Raw genomic sequence first — 17337 nt, forward strand, 5'->3', positions numbered from 1 at the left:
AACTTCTTAATGAAATATTTCAAATTGTTTTGAAGAGTTTAATTATTCCAAGAATTACTTCAATGCATTTTAGTGATATACTAAGTGAACTGGTTTTGTAAAAAATTTAGAAGTCATATGTTGTTTTTTTGTTGAGCCTGCATATGGATTTTAAGAAGGAATATGGACACCATTTTTAAGTTCCATCATATTTTTTCCTCTTTTTCTCCTTTTCCTCCATAAATTTACGGTAAGGGTCTTTCCATAATTGTCAATATTATAACAAATGTCTACTATTAGTCATAACCGTCAATATTTTCAGCTTCATACAATGAGATTTTGCCTAACGTCACTGATTATAGATTAAGTTGTTTGCAAATTGTTTCATGCTTAAAGATATTTCACCTCTAACAATTTTCTCATAGATTGCCATTTGTGATGCTTCAGTCATATGTTGAGGCTTACCTTTCATTCATGTTATAATCAAGGCACATTGCTTTTTTTTTTTCATTCAGGGACAAAGAGACTTAGAGCATTGATGTTTCATTTACTGGAATTTGAGAATCAGGTTCAAGTATCCTTTCTTTATTGAATATTTTGGTTACTCCTTTACTAGAAAGTATCTACGGTGGTTTCTCAAATTTTATCATTGAAAAGTCTACTACTCTAATTAATTCTCTTTCTTGTCTAACTTCTGGCCTGCCTCTTAACATTTTGTAATCTTTTTATCAAATTAGTTATAATTACTAACAAAGAATTGTGACTTCTATTAGTCTTTCTGTTATGTAAGAAAGAAAAAAAGAGATCTTATCAAATTCTGGATTGCATTCTAGATATTGCTCTTCTATTACAGATCATTCATCAATAATATTTTTAGACATGTTTTGATTCCTTTAGACTTTGTTTTTTCTCCTTGTGTTATATTATTCATCAATAATAACATTCCATAATCTTTCGAACAAATTAGTTGTCATTACTCATTACTAACAAAGAATTGTGACTTCTATTAGTCTCTCTGTTCCGTAAGAAAGCAAAAAAAAGACCTATCAAATTCTGGAATTGCATTTTAGATACTGCTCTTTATTATATATCATTCATTGATAATATTTTTAGACACATTTTGATTCCTTTAGACTTTGTTTTTTCTCTTTTATTTGTGTGTTTTCCACTTTGCACTATTCTGACTATATATTCTGTAGCTGATATTTAACTAATCGTTTTATCATTTTAAAACTGACAATTTATCATATTAATAATATAGGTTTTCCTACCTTGTTGGATTTGCATGTAAAGGTACTGAACATAATACCTTCGCTGTTGATGAGTCACTTAAAGACTTCGCACAATTAGTTGTTGGACTTTCAGTTGTTGGCTCCACTTTTCAAAATTGTTTTTTTTCCCACATTTGAACATGAGGCAGCAAATAGTTTCCTCATTGCTCTAAGTATGCATTTCTAGATGTCTAGAATTTAGGAGTATATTATTGCTTTGGTTGTCATGAACAAGGTTCGCAATATCGTACCGTACCGGTGTTTCGACCTGGGCTCGGTACGGTATGGTACGGTGTACCGAGCGATACCCCCAGGTGCACCGAGCGGTACACCTGATTTCAGTCCGTTAAACTCTCCGAAAATACCTGAAAATAAAAAAAAAGTTAGGATAGGGTTTTCAAGATATAAATAAATATAGTAATAGTATAAGTTTAGCAAAATCAATGTAAATTAGGTAAGAATAGTATCACATATCTTTTTCGGGCTTTGAGATAGTTTTGTTCGAGGTTCGTATTTCAGCCTGTTATAGATTGAAATATCTACAGAAAAATCATTTGAATTGTTAGACTATTTTATTACAATATAAACTTTAAAATTTAAATTAATTAAATAATTACATATGTAGATATACCTGATTGTTGATTTTACCACCAAAACGAATGACGGGCCTCCACCCAATCTAACATTGGCTCTGAATCTTCGTTGTAGAATTGGAGGTCAATGGGATCAATATGATTCAAATATGTAATTTTAATCCAATATGATTTAAATTATGATAAAATCATTATTTATCTACACTAATTATACGATTAACATAGTTAATTTTTCACTAATTACTTCTCTTTCAACACTATAAACATGACAAATACCCTAATAGGTATTAAAGACATTTAATTGATATAAAATCGAATAAATTTCGATTAAATCATCATTAAAATGACTAATCATAGCATTAAATAACTTTAATAAAACTTAATTAAACTTATTTTACTATCATAAATATTATTCAATATTTAATATGTATGAAACATACTAATCATAATGTTAAAGATCTTAATTACTCTCTAATTAAAGAAAGCTAATACATATCTCTTGATTAGAAAGCTCTTTCTCTTAATCTTCCCAAATTAGCCTCGATTGAATTCACAAATCATTGTTTTGTAGAGTTTAGGAGAGAAAAAAAAGTTTGAGAGAGAGTTTAAGAGAGTATAATGAAATAGGGGAGAAGAATAGCTTAAATAGAATGAGAAAGGGCTCCAACGGTCAAATTGTCCGTTGGAGCACTGTAGCACTGCTACAGTGCGGTAATGATCGAAATCGACCGTTACCGACTTGTGCCGGGCGGTAACGGTTGAAATTTCGACCGTTACCGCTCGATATTATATCGTATCGTTCGATACGAGGTTTTTTTTGAATGTACCGCCCGATAGCGGGCGGTCTGCGTACCGGTATGTACTGTTCGTACCGGGCGGTACAATTCGGTATTGCAGACCTTGGTCATGAATATAGAAATTCAGAAAATAAATCTATCTGAGATATTTTTTTTCTGCTGTTATGTAGTCCATTCTCTAATCTTATATAGGAAATATTTTATTGATGTCAGTTATCTAGTTTTACGTGACATGCCATATTTAGTAATTTGTGCATCTCTGTGTATTTGCCTCGTTCAAGATTCAGATTGTTCATTGTACCAACAACAACAAGAAGTGAAGATATCATGGGTAGCTACTATCATTTTCTAAAATGCTGTATGATTGGTTATAACCATTGGGTGTCATACAATTTCAACAATGGTGATTTAGATTTATTTACTCTCAAGTGTTGGTGCTATCAGTTTTTTTGGTTATATTAATGGTGCTCTGAGCTAGGAACTAGGTCAGAAATTTTTTTAAAAAAATTGAAGAGAATCTCAAGAAGTAAGAAATCATGAAGACAAATGTCCATCTTTAAATATTTTTGTGATTTTAAATGGAATATTAAATGCAAAGCTACCTTTCTTGTGATCTTAGAGTTCTCTCTTGGTGATTGTTATTTGTCATAGCTTGATAAGGATTAGTTTATGACCTCTCGACCTTTAGGTGTTAATGTTGGTGTGTTTGTCTTGATGAAATTTGGGACTCAATTGCTGATGGTTTCAGTTTGGTCATTTCTCAGATGATGGCGATTGCAATATGTGGATATGGAATTATGGGATAGTGTCACTTGGTAGAATGTCTTTTCTTTGATTATTAGCTCTTATGTTGTCTAGATTCAACTTCCAATAGCATTTTGTAGTGCTTGTGATCAAGATTTTAGTTATGCTCACTGATCCGAAGTTTTTGTTTATGTTCACTTATCCAAATTGAGAGAATTACATGGGCTCTTGAAATGTTGCTGAAGTCAAGTCTGCAATTTTATACCCTTAACATTGGAACTATAAATTTTTATGATGTGTTGTTAGCGAGAAGTTCTTATGCATTTATGATGCAATCATTACTATAGTTAATAAGGTTTTATAATGTGGCATTTTATATTGTTTGCTATGCTTTAGCTAAATTGATTTTACTCAACTCGATACTCAAAGAACATCCTTATGTAATTTTTATGGTCCTTTTTGCTTATCATGTTATTACTTTTAAAATAATTAATTTGTAATTCTATGATGGTAAATGTACAATGTGAAATATTAAGTGTAAATAAAATCTCACTCAAATTGAAATGACTAGCAAAGCAAATTATAAAGGTATCATACAAAGCTAGTTGTTAATTGGAACATATTTGTGCAGCATTCAACTGATATCTCAATAAAAGATGCTTCTTAATCAGGTTAAAACACATGTACTTATTCATACATTTTGAAGGTACACTCAATCAGTTACGTTTTGATATGGTAATTTGAAACTTTTATTTTTAGTCTCCATAGGTTAGGCTTTGTAGAATCACTAGATTTGGGTATAAAAGTAGATGCATAACTGAATCATGACACCTTTGGCTCATATCATATTCTTTTTTATCACTAAATAGGAAGCTAGCTACTTAGTTTTGATGAACATCTTCTATTGTTTATAAAGCAAATTGTCATGCCCTGTAATTCTTTATGTTGTTTTTCTTCTTTTATTTTTTCATGTAATATGGTATTAAAACTTAATCGTTGACCCGTATGCTTGTCCCTCTTGGATTTGTATGCTATGTTTGTATGTAGTTGTTTTTGCTTTTCTTGTACTTTCCAACTTCCATGAATGAATTGAATATTGGTACCAATTCTAACGCAATATGATGTGATATAACACAAAAATACAAAAATTGTTAGTTGAAATCTTTAGGAATATACAATATATTAATTAATGCTAGCAAATGATCGGATTGATGTTGTCAAATTGACTCTGTTAGAACGTCAATCCTTGTTGTCAATATATCATACCAAGTCAGGCAGAACATCAATAACATCAATCCTTATTGTCAATATACCTTGGTTACTTTAATTATGGCTATCTAAAATCCAAACATGAAAAAAATTTTGAGGAAAATAATTTGGAGTACATGAATTATTTTTTATGACTTTTAAACATAATACAGTTGTTTGTTGTAAAATTCCAAATTATTTTGTTCTGTTTAATGAAATTTGCCACCAAATTGGGAGTATAACTAAATTTCCTTTGTCATGAGAAAAAATAATAGATAATTTTAGAAAGAAATATTGATAACAATTAAGAAGAAGTTGACAAAGACATATAACACAAACAAAACATATAAAATATTTAAAATAATTAGGAAAATATGATTTAATTGAAAGCACTCTGAAAAATGTTTAAATAAGATTTAACACAATAAAAACATGGAAAATTAAAAATCTACTTATGTTGATAAAGATGTTAGAGAAATGTTTACAAATTTATGAAAATTAAAAATTTCACAAAAGTTGTCTTAGTCTAAGAATATATTTTTCTCAAATCTTAAAAATCCATAATAGTTTATCACAGAATCAAAATCTTCAAGGGCATTCCTATAGACTACATCTATTCGATCCAAAACATAGTTATCTAATAAGGGACATGACGAGTGCCTACTGGGCCTCTACCTGAACTTCATTAACTCAAACAAACATAGTTCACTCGATCAAGGATCTCTGCTAATTTCCTTGCCCTCAAACACCTATTGCATCAATGATAACATATTTTATAATTTAAAAGATACAGTTAACAAAGAAAAAATACTCTTAACATGCCTCCTTAGTTTTGATGTAATGCATTACTTAGCTTTTAAGGAATGAACATTTTGATTTTTTAAAAAATAGATGTAATTGAAATAAAGTTTACAAAAGGTAGAATATGGTGATTAGGAATACTTGTTAATTGGCTAAAATATGTTAATTGTTGCCATTTTGTGTGTCTTCATTAAGAATTAATTATAAAAAATACAGTTATCATTTAATAAATATAAGGCATTGTTAGAAATTACATTTTAGAGGAAGGGAGATGCATACTTGAAAAGGTCATTTTATAAATATAAAGCAGTATTAGAGCTCAAATTTTAGCGGAAGAGAAGCATAGTTGAAATTTGAAAAGATCTACCAAGTTTTTTTTTTAGTCTAAAATATCACATTCTAAATAAATACCTTGATGATGTCTATAATCTATTGTTTGGACTCTGGATTATAGTATCTCTTTCTCTTTCATTCAAATTTGTTAATGATAAAAAATGACTAATAACTTGTTTGTATACCAGGCGGAACATGTTGGTATACTATCTTATATACCAGTACCATACGACTCTGATATATTATTGAAACCGATAACGGATTGAGATTGAAAATATTATTTTTTGGTGTGTATTTTGTTTATTTCAATTTGTTTACAAGAGTAGTTCTAATTCATTTTTATGGGTATTAACTTTATTTATGGTAACATGTGGAATTTTACTACAAGACAACTACGTAGTTTGTCAACATGGCAACCAATTTTAGTGACTAAGACTTTTAGTTAAAAGCAAGGGCTTTTCAATTTTAGTTATTTTGGGTTACATGAATGAACAAACAGTGTACTTTTTTTTCCCAAAAGTGGACAAATTTAAATATGCAAGATGATATGCTAAACATTGTTTGTAAAAAATGAACTAACAAAATGAAAGAATGTAGGAAGAACTCGTAAGACTCTGAATGTTTACATCTTTGGGCAATGTATCATTCAAACCAGAAGCTCAGCTTAAACACATACTTTACCTTCATTTGAATTAGTGAATTGGTCCCCCCTCTCTCTTTTTGTTAAGCCTTCTGAATTTTTTAATGAAATATTGCAAACTTGTTTGAAGAGTTCAATTATTCCAAGAATTACTTCAATGCATTTCTGATTTTAGTAAGATGCGTCATAATTTCTGTAGAAAGCAGTTATTTCAACCTAAGAGAATTGTAAACCACAGTATATTTCATAATAGTAAAGAGATACCAAACAAATAAATCTATGAGCTTGATAAAGGTGAGGCATTGTAATTCTGTTTATTATGTTTTTCCCTGTGAAATGAATAAAAATATCAAATTTACATGTCTTTCCATGAATAGACTAGGTCTTCTGCAACATAGATACACTTTTGATCCTAAGATAGGGCTTGAAAAATGGTGTCAAATGGGATATAATGCAGTTCTAAAGTTTGGAAGTTAGCTTGACGTGGAGCCATCCAGAAAAGATCCATCTACTAGGTGCTTGTTAGTGTTTGACTTGAAGCCTCCCCCTTTGGATAAAAATTTGAGAGAATTTGTATATGAATGAACAACAAGTGTACTTTTTTTTTCCCAAAAGTGGACAAATTTATATATCCAAGCTGATATGCTAGATATTGTTTGTCAAAAATGAACTAACAAAATGAAAGAATGCAGGAAGAACTCGTAAGATTCTGAACGTTTATATCTTGGGGCAATGTATCATTCGAACCAGAAGCTTAGCTTAAACACACACTTTACCTTCATTTGAATTAGTGAATTGGTCCCCCATCTCTCTCTCTCTGTTAAGCCTTCTGAATTTGTTAATGAAATATTGCAAATCGTTTTGAAGAGTTCAATTATTTCAAGAATTACTTCAATGCATTTTATTGGTATACTAAGTTAACTGATTTTGCAAAAAATTTAGAAGTCATATGTTAATTTATAAGTAAAACAAAGTGACGTCGCTTGTTTTTTTGCTCGCGTGGGAGAAGAAACCCTCCCCACGTACCAAAAAGGGTGACGAGGCAATCGCCCCTTTTTATGTTATATATATATATATCGAATGTACCTCTCGGTATACAGTAAGTACCATATCATACCGAGCGAATCTCAAAACTCCGATATTGTATGAAATTTCAATCCTTGTCCTGAACATACATTTATTATTCATTATAATCCTTGTCCTGAACATATATTTGTTATTCATTATAAGTTTTTGGTTTTTGTATATTGGATCTTAAGTTGCTAAACTAAAAATGTATGTATTGGAATGAAATCCTACAGAAACAAGATGTCTAATTAGTTTATGTCAACTAATCTAGACAAAAGTAAGCAAATAATGGGTTGGACGGATAGTTTACATTATATGATTCAAGTTTCAAAAATTCTATATATTCTTGCAAAACTCGTAGGATATGCCGAAATAAAAGTTGCAATTGATCACAACAAGAAAAATGATATAACTTAATTCCTCGATGGTGTGACAAAATTTGAACATTTTTTTTGTATTACAATGTCTCTTTAACTCAAGTCCATGATAGTGTAATCAATTTAATTGTGTTCTTTTATATAAATTATTATCTGAAAGAGTCTTCCCATATTTTCTTAATTTCTGATTTTTTTTATTTTAGTACACTTGTTAATGGAGCTATCTCTTCATCTTCCAAGGCATTCCCTCATTAAGATATTAGGACAAGCTACCCAGTTGATATATGGATCTGAAAATTGAATAAAAGTTGCGTAAAGATTGCATCTTTCATGAAACGAATAGGATAAATATTTATATAGTTGGGTTTCCTTAGCACAAATGGAGTACCAATAGACTAGGTTAATTAAAAATGTTCTCACCTTGAACGTTAGGCAGGAGGCAAGGTTAGGAGGAACAAATTTAAATGGACAAATTTATCTTATATAAGTATGTGTTAGGCGTAAATAAATTTTTGCTTAGTTGTTAACAAGATGAAACATGTTCAATCTAGTAGAGTTATTATGTTGATGTGAATGCCTCAATCGAGAACTTCATTTTCTCCAGGATTTTCTGCATTGGAAGTCATTGTATCATAGGTTAGTGATATGTTCAGAGATGGCTATGCTTAATTTCCCCCTTCACCAAAATCACAGCCATAGAGAAAACAAACTTTCTTATGTTTTTATGTGTTGGCAAAAAATGTTTCTCATTGTTAGGTTTAAAAAAGCGAGTAGTGCCATGATTCAAAGGCCTCTTTGTTGTCTAATTAGACCGAAGTATACTTATTTTTCGGATCTACAATTGTCACTTTTAAATTCCTGCTAGGTGTTTCAATTTTGATCTTTCTCAAAGAAAATTAGTTTCTTTACTTGATTTCTTGTTATGAGTACCAATGTTTCTAACACCGCCAATGTCGGTCCCAAGCCCGAATGAAAAAGGTGGAGGGTTGCTTAAGGCCATAAAAAGCCAGTGTTGAAAACATGTTAGTACTCATAAGCATGATCCTAACTGTTTCATGGTAAGACTAGTCCGTCACAATAAATTGATGCAACATATATTGACCTCTCCAGTTATTATGAGAAATAGAGTTTTCTGTTCCTAGTTCTAACATTTAAAGTGCCCATTAGTTCTTTAAATCAAGGTCTACAATACCGAATGATACTGCTCGTACCGGGCGGTACATACCGGTCCGTCAATAGACCAGTACACGGACAGCCCGCTACCGAGCGGTACCATCAATTAAGGCATTATCGTTATCGATTGAGGTGTTATTATCGACGGTGATCGAGGGAGAAGAAAGAAGAGGGAGAAGACGAAGAAAGAAATAGGAAAAAAAGGTAAAACCTGGATGTCACCTCTCTCCTCCTCGTCTGTCGACGACTTCTCATCTGTGCACGGGAGAAGAGGCATCGGCTTGTGGGGCGGAGAGAAGCGAAGATTTTTTTTTTTCTTCTCTTATTGGGCAATGTCGCCTCGGGCATCATCGCAATATTTTTGTTTTTTAGATGTCGTAATTTTTTTTTTATCTGCACGTCACCCCGCATAGAGGTAAACTGTGCAGCTTACCTATATATATATATATATATATATATATACATATATATATATACATACATATACACACACACACACACAGCGGTATACCAAAATATACCACTCGGTATATAGTATCATACCGTATCAAATAAGTCTTGAAATTTTGGTATAGTACAAAATTTCAATCCTTGATTTAAGTGACTTCTTTTATGGACTAACATGCAAATATCGGGACTGTGTAACTTATATATCATGAACTAGCATTGTCCATAATGTAAGTTACTTATATAAGAAACCAACAAGTATGCTTTCTATGGATGATAATTGTTAGGACGGGAAACCACAGCATGTGGATAAGGCTCTTAATGGTGAAATTTTATAGGTTGGATCAAGGTATGCAATACCGTACCGTATTAGTATTTCGAGGTTGGCTCGGTATGGTATAGTACCGTATACCGAGCGGTACGTCAGGGTGTACCGAGCGGTACACCTAATTTAGGTGTAAGACCCTCCGAAAATACCTAAAAATAAAATAAAAGTTAGGATAGGATTTTTATGTTAGAAATAAATATAGTAATAGCATAAGTTTAGTAAAATCAATGTAAATTAGGTAAGAATAGTATCATATATCTTTTTCAGGCTTTGAAGAATATCTTATGCAAGGTTCATATTTCAGTTTAGTACGGATTATCCTTATGTAAACATACCTCTTGAATAGAAAGTTCTTCCTCTTAATCTTCCTAAATTAGCCTCGATTCAATTTACAAATCGTTGTTTTGTAGAGTTTAGGAGAGAACAAATGTGAGAAAAAAAGAGTTTGAGATAGTTTAAGAGAGTATGAGAATGTAATGGAGTGAAATAAAGGAGAAGAAGGGTTTTTAAATATCATAAGAAAGGGTTCCAATGGTCAATTTGACCATTGGAGCACTGTATCACTGTTACCGAGCAGTTTTAAATATTTCTTCCTCTTACTGTAGCATTGTAGCACTCTAGCATGTTCTGTCCGGTAGCGGGTGGTCCGCAAACCGGTATGTCGTCGGACCGGTACGTATCGCCCGTACCGGTTGGTATCATTCTAAATTGGTTGGATTAAGATTGACAATCCTTGGAACATGATGAGGTAAACTACTCCACTCTATTTGACTTTGTGAACTAAAACTTGATGGTTAATTTTTTTTTTAACTTTTTATTGGCAGCTGTAATGACATATATGAATCTCCAATTGAATTGTGAGAGACACGATGGCTATGTAGGTCCATCTTCTCAAAGGATTTGGACTGCCATTTAAATGAACAAGTCTCCACATTGTTAGTTACAGATGTTCTTCTGTTTCTTCTTTGCATTTTGTTCTGTAATATTTTGTGTCAAACATTGAAATAATTATAGATGATGTGTTCCATATTACTTAATAGAAATTCTTTTGCTTTTTGGCTTTCCACGTGTTTAAAAGTGTTCTTTCTTAGTTTAGAGGATTCCACAATAAGTTTATGAAGAAACTAATGTTAATTAAATTATTTTTTCATGCATATTATGTGAATGGATATGGTTTCTTATCAAATCAATTTACAGCCTGATTTGGCAATTTTGTACTTGAATAGTTGGGTCTGTCTTCAATATTTGATGAAATTGTTAAAACTGAAGTAACCAGGCACATGCAACCTACTGATTACTTGAGCTTGTTTGGGGAAGAATTCAAATGAACTGAAGATTATTGGGATGCTTCTTATTTGAATGTCTTGGATATATCTGCAGCGGAAGAAGGCAGTCCTCATGTCTTATTTGGATGTGCTTCACAAGTATGTTCTAAATGATCACCTACCCTATAATGTTTTTTAAACTAAGTATCCTGTTTTTTTCCTATTGGAATAACTTTTAGCCACCAGGAGTCTGCTTCTGTAACTAATTTGTCGAGTGTTTACATTCTTTTATAATGAATAGATAGCCTCTCCTGTTCTGCAAATTGGCTAACAGTAATTTAAAATTTTGGTCCCTATTACCACTTATACAAGCACTGCTTCCAGGTGAAAGGTCTCTGTTTTAAGTTAAAACTTTTAACACCTTTTACTAGTTTATATATTAATTAATTTGGATGGATTCTGATTTCCTTTCATTTGATGGCACGTCTTCCTCCAATTAGCCTCCTAAATCAAGTTGATGATAGTTTTTCTTTGTGGAAACATCCTTTTGTCCAGCATACTCTCTCTCAGGTTCAGCAGTGATGCATCTGGGTGATATACGTTACATGCATTTGTATTCTTATCAAAAGTCTCAACAATTCATATTAATTTGTTGTTGCAGATAATAATAATGTCATCGTCATCTTCTTAATGCTTGTGCGGGCTATCTGTCTTCATTCTTATCATCTCGTGTTTGTTGGTTTCATACCAAGTTTAATTATGAATAGACAACTTACTTTTTGGCTTTCTAAGTAAGCATTTATTTTTCAATCTTCAGGCAAAAGCAGCATGTGTATTGATTGATTTATGCTTTGGACCATTATCACCATTGATATATACAATTACTGCAAAGGTTTCATCTTTTTCCATAATAAGTCTACATATTAAGTCAACAACTTGTATTTTTGTAACTGCATTGACCCTTTTTCATGTTGATCTTGCAATTGAACTTCTGGAGGACCTCTTGGTGTTATTCAAGTAATTTCATCATTCTTCTTGTTTTTATTACTGTTATGAAGGCTTAATTCTTTATTATAATGAATGCTCGTTTGGTTGGTTGGTTGGTTATGAAGTCATGGATACAAGTGTAAGATATTGATATGATGGATATGGATATGTATCAATGTATAATGTTTACTATTTAATGTGACAAAATTTGGTATTTATTTAATGTTAGAATAGGTAGATGTATATAAATCATGATTCATCATAATTAACCTATTCATCATGAAAATATATAAACAATGTTTGGTGAATTATCTAACATAAGCAATTAAAACTATCTGTGTTTGATGAGTACTTGGTCATTTCTTGGTGCAGATCTGACCTTTTTTGTGGTCAATACATTGTGATTTATTGTGGATGGTCAAATTATCAATCACTAATTTTCTCTTGAAATAATCTCCTCATTTTGAGAAAAATGTTATTTGATTTGAACATCATAGTCCTAGCATAACAAAGACTATGAAGTTCAGAGGCAATTTGTTCTGCTGTGGTATAATATTTGATGATGATTGTTCAGATGACAATTAGTTTCACCATTTGATGATTGTTCAGATGGCAGTGGTTGATGATTGTCGAACTATGTTATGCTAGTATAATACTAGCATAGAGTTTTGTTTTATACCAAGGATGTCCCTGAACACACAATCAAGCACAAGGCTTGTTCCAGCCATATGTTTAAACTGTGCTGATCGGCATGTATTGTACTGACATGTCCATCCTGATGAACTAAAAAAATACTTTCTATGACCTATCATAGATGTTATTTTGTGATCCATCTATTACCTTATTATGAAGATTCCAACAATATCAGTCATTTGTACACTTGAATAAAACCCTGATCTCTTGAATTTGATCCTGATCATCATAGCAGTTATTGTGAAACTGAAACTTTTGTCTGTTGGATTGGAGTTTTCCTTTTTTTCTAGAGAGCCAATAAAGAACCTACTGTTTCAGTGTTCTGATGATACAACTATGACGTAGCCTTGTACAGAGTTCTTTGGAGTGTTGTGCTCAACTCTTATGGGACTTTTATGGACCAATATAACTACTGTTGTGGCTTGGAAAGCTATATATTTCTTAATGGGTAGCAGATTATTTTCTACATGTTTCTAAGATACCAATATACACTTCAAATCCTGTGAATGCAAGTCCTTTAGTTCTAGTTACTGTCATTTAGTACTTTTTAGTTCATGAACCCTGTATGTGTTATACATCTTTCATCTGTGTGCTAAAGAAACTGTGAATTTCATCACAATGCCCCCGTTATTATCCAAATTCTATCCACTTCCTCCTGAATAAAAATTCAAGAAAAGGAAAAAATTTTGTATGATAGATTATGCACTTATTTTCATGCTTCATGTTTGGTTGACTCTGTTCATAATGCCTCTACCGGGTGTTTCCATAATCTACTAGTCGTGCTTATGCTGCTTTGAAGCAAGGTATACAATTTTGAATGGTACCACCCGGTACAGGCGGTACGTACCGGTCCGATAGGTTACCGGTATGCGGACCACCCATTACCAGGAGGAACGCTTAAATTATCTCAAACCCTTCTCATGTTTTTAAACCATTCTTCTCCCCTATTTCACTCCATTTCATTCTCATACTCTGTTAAACTATCTCAAACTCTTTTTTTCTCATATTTGTATTATCTTAAACTCCATTACACCTAAATTAGGCGTACCGTACCATATCAAGCCAACCTCGAAATGTCGGTACGGTACGATGTTTCAATCCTTGCTTTGAAATATATCTTGCTGGCCTTGTCTGAGCATATGGATGATGTACTGTCAAAATATAAGGTTTGACCTTCTATTAAAGTATCAAGCATAATTTTGCTTACTCTTTCCAATCAGATAGATGATGCTTTTACCATCCTTGTAGGAATTTAAACATAGGCTTCTATTTCTTTTAGAGATGCTAGAACCCTTCCGTGATCCTGTGATTACTGGAACAAAGAATACAACTTCTGAAGATGCTAATGATATACACTTGGACAAATAGAAGAACTGTTGTATTGCATTCAATGTTATATGTACTGCATTACGAAGGCATGCCATTCTTCCTTTTGTGGAATGTGAATGGAGACGTGAATCTATTGCACCAAGGTCTATTGTAACAGCATATGCTAATATCATAGAGAAATTAAAAAAATTTGAACATCTTTATAGTTTATACTTTATAATGCTTATTTTTGGAGATGCAAAGAGAGAGAATGAAGTGATCGGTGAAGACTACAGTTTGTGAGAGTCAAAAAAGAAGAAATTATTATTATTATTTTTTCCCTGCAACAAAATGAATCTTATCAAATGCACCTTGTTGGTTGTTACATTACTTGGTTTTTAGCTGACAATATACTGTCTTCATTGTCTTTCTATATTGCAGTGTACTCCTTTTTGTTTTGGGGCCACATATGCCATTTCCTTCAGATATTGACCTTTGCAAATGTTCATTTCCTAAGGTGGCTGATCAAGAGTCTTTAGCTGTTTCTTCTAACTTTGTGATATGTTCTCATGGGGCTTCTAGCACATCCAGTAATCCGGATGAAGCAAAGAGAAAGATTGATGCATCTAAAGCTGCCACAAGAAAAGATGTACTCCAAGATGCTAATCTGTAGTTTGCTCCTAGAGATCTGTCAAAAATTGTTCTGACAAGTGTTTCAAATTATTTTACTGGGGACTGGATCAGATTGAATTTCAGTTGTGGTGTTTCAGAGGTGAATAAGATTTCAAATAACAACTTTCAGAATATTGGTTTCTTTGCTGATTACTTGTATTCACAAGCAGATTATCTACAACTTGTAAACTATCAAGATTCGGTATATAGGGCTTCCCAATTTGAACATTTGGCAGCTGATTTGTGTTCCCAGCATGACAACCCCAGAAAGCCATGAAGCTGCAATAGAATCCATACTCTTGGCTGCAGAATGTTATGCCAACTCATTCTTTATAATCGATTTCATATGGATGCAATTCAGAGCTTATGAATCAGATGAAAATCATTGGATCCAAATTCATGAATAAAAATGGATTAGTGGTGTTTTATGAAGACCTTAAGAGATGTAATGTCAATCTGGAGACAATAGCTTATCTTGAAAGTAAAAGAGATATAACTGTTCTACAAATTCTGCTTCCGCTAAACTGGACCTCGAATCTGAGAGAATTTTGGCTCTTTGGAAACCTTGTACATATTATTTTGAAGATAATCAGTAGGCTTTAGAAATATCACAAGTCGACATTGAATCTGATGTGGCAACTTTGATTAGGCAGAATCAACCATTGCTTTGCCACTTTGTAATCCTCCTACAGTCTCCCCTCTTTCTACTGCATTCTGCAACTGAGTTATCCTGTTCTGTAGAGAATGTTAATGACATTATACTGCAGTCAGCTGCAAATCTTAGTGGACAACTTACAATTTTGTACACCCAACTGAAAGCAGGCAACATACAACTTGAAATGGTAAAGTTACATGGGCTGCCAAGGTGCTGGGCACTTCTTGAAGGATTAATCTGGAAATGATGAACGGACATATCCCATTGGTATCAAAAGTGCTGGTTTCATCTACAGAACTTTAGTTCCACATTTATCATGGATGCAGAAAATATCTAGATTTTCAAGTTGCACTTGTTCATTTTCTAGACTTTTAGGATGGATGTCAGTATCTTGAAATACAAAGCAATACTTGAAGGAACACTTGTTTATTGCCTCTGGTCTTTCACAAATTTCATCGTTTTTTCAGTTTTTGAGGATGAGTTAGCACTTACCGATAATTTAGTAATAGAATTTTTAATCTGCATATTCATATCCATCAGGTACCAAAACACACTCCCACAGAATTTGAGTCTTCTGATCAGTCAGATGTTAAACTATCATTTCAAGTACATTTTCCTCACATGCATATGTTATTCCCAAACATAAGAAAACAGTTTGGTGAGTTTGGAGAAATAATTTTGGAAGCTATTGGTATGCAACTAAACTCTCTTCCATGCAGTTTGCGGACCTTTGTTGGTGGTCATTATCTAGAAACAATAAGGAATCATCTTCATGTTACAAAAATACTATTCCTTTGGGATGTCATGTCGCTAGAAATGTCAAGGCTATTATTTTTTGCGTGCTTGAATCGATTACTGTTGAGCACATGCAAGCATTGGATAATAAAATGCCCGGGATAGCTCACATCTTAATATCTCTTTGTTGGCAAGTAGTATCTGCTATGCTTGATTTTCTATTTAAGTTGCCTGAGAACATTACTCTCTCCTACGGTTTCTTCTCTATGTTTTATAATCTTGATCTTCTATTGTAATGCATCAAAAATTTCATAGTATTTGTAGACTGATAAATGGTTATCATCATTATGTGAAATGAGCATTGATAACCTTAACGGTAAACTAATAATGAAATGAGGCTTTATTGGTGGGCTTATTCTACATAATGTTGGTCATTCAGAACCAGAATAGTCATCTATTGCATTGCATCATCTTGGAAGAATTATTGACTACAATGGTGTGAATGAAATATCTGACATGGTTAAACAAAATTTGGTTTGCTCTTCGTCAGTAAGGGCTCTTCCTAAATCAGTAGCTTTCATTTTAGTTACAAAGACATGGGATAGAGTGATGGTAGTAGCATCATCTGACTTTTCAATGCTATAGTAAACATATGCATTGGTGTTGTTACTAGTTTTTGTCCTGTATATAGAAAGAGCTCAACTACAATCCTTCCTTGTAGCTACTTATACCATCTTTCGAGAAATGGGCAAAGTTACCAATTCAATGGAATTGTGTCATTTAACAAGACTTTCATTCCATATTCTGGCAAGTGTATATCTTTATTCTCCTGCTGAGGATATTACTTTGATATTTGAAAGTGTTTGAAGGAACCTGGAGCAGATGGGAATGTCACAGACAAGTACTTGCATATATTTCTTTACATATTTCCTGATGTTTGTTTCTAAATATATATTGTAGTGTAACTACTTAAGAGCATTATTGTTATCACATATTCAAAGATATAATGTTGAACAATTAATTATATAATTTACATTTCTTGTGTTAGAAATTTGTTAGATAAATTTTTTTTAAACCATTAGGCTATTTAATTTTTTTTAAATTTCAGGTGTGCTTAATGACTTGGAGAAAAATTAAAATTATGTAAAGATAATTTTGATATGCATAAAAGATATTTTAATGAAAGGATGTCTGTTACAACAATATCAGTTATGACATTTAGG

General features: G+C 32.3%; 1 long non-coding RNA gene across 2 annotated transcripts; it reads left to right on the forward strand.

Annotated features, from left to right (window-relative positions):
* Positions 1-7626: 7626 nt before the first annotated feature.
* On the forward strand, positions 7627-15724 carry LOC135628695 (uncharacterized). 2 transcript variants are annotated; one of them, XR_010492933.1, is made up of 2 exons: positions 7627-11223; positions 14494-15724. It is a non-coding gene; the product is annotated as an uncharacterized LOC135628695 (long non-coding RNA). The 2 variants fall into 2 exon arrangements; XR_010492934.1 differs by lacking the exon at positions 7627-11223 and adding an exon at positions 11230-12081.
* Positions 15725-17337: the final 1613 nt, after the last annotated feature.

Source organism: Musa acuminata, chromosome BXJ3-1, assembly GCF_036884655.1.
Source record: "Musa acuminata AAA Group cultivar baxijiao chromosome BXJ3-1, Cavendish_Baxijiao_AAA, whole genome shotgun sequence".
NCBI classification, from domain to species: Eukaryota; Viridiplantae; Streptophyta; class Magnoliopsida; order Zingiberales; family Musaceae; genus Musa; species Musa acuminata.